Genomic DNA, 881 nt, shown 5'->3' on the forward strand with positions numbered 1-881 from the left:
GGGGAAGGAAAAGGTCCCCATTAAAGAAGGGAGAATCCATAAAGAAATGAAGTGCTTTTTCTGTAAAAAGAATGGGCACTTTAAGAAGGATTGCCCTAAAAGAAAGAAATGGTTCGAAAAGAAAGGTAAACATTTTGTTTCCGTTATAGATGAATCATTTCTTATTGAAGTTCCTAATAATACTTGGTGGTTAGACTCTGGTGCAACAACTCATGTGTCGCATATTATGCAGGGATTCCTTTCAATCCGAACCCAGGAAACTGAGAAGTTTCTTTACATGGGGAACAGAATGAAGGCACAAGTTCATGGAATTGGAACATACAGATTGATCCTAGATAGTGGAAACTATTTAGATCTAGAAAAGTGTCTTTATGTTCCTGAATGTGCTAGGAACTTGGTTTCTGTTGCTAGGCTGGATTGTTTAGGTTTTAATTTTAAGATTGGGCATTCTGTTTTTAATTTGTATAAACACTCGTACTATTTCGGTTCTGGTACATTAATGAATGGTTTATATTGCTTCAATCTTGATTTTAAATTTAAGGAATCTTTATTTAATGTTGAGCATGATGTTAGTAGCAAGCTTAAAATTTTTGATAAAAATTATGCTTACTTGTGGCATCAAAGATTAGGCTATATATCCAAAGAAAGGATAATGAGGTTAACGAAAAATGAGATTTTGCCTCATTTGGATTATGGCAATTGGGATGTTTTTTTAGATTGTATTAAAGGAAAACAAACTAAACACATATCAAAGAACCCAGGCACAAGAAGTAGCAAACTTCTTGAATTGATTCACACGGATAGTTGTGGTCCATTTGATGTTCCATCTTGGAGTGGTGAAAAGTACTTCATCACTTTTATAGACGATTACTCACGTTATT

The 881-nt window shown here is 34.1% G+C and overlaps 1 long non-coding RNA gene across 1 annotated transcript; it reads left to right on the top strand.

Moving 5' to 3' along the window:
- Window positions 42–522, top strand: LOC109356472. Its single transcript, XR_002108733.1, has 2 exons — window positions 42–125; window positions 233–522. It is a non-coding gene; the product is annotated as an uncharacterized LOC109356472 (long non-coding RNA).

This window comes from Lupinus angustifolius, chromosome LG09, assembly GCF_001865875.1.
Source record: "Lupinus angustifolius cultivar Tanjil chromosome LG09, LupAngTanjil_v1.0, whole genome shotgun sequence".
NCBI classification, from domain to species: Eukaryota; Viridiplantae; Streptophyta; class Magnoliopsida; order Fabales; family Fabaceae; genus Lupinus; species Lupinus angustifolius.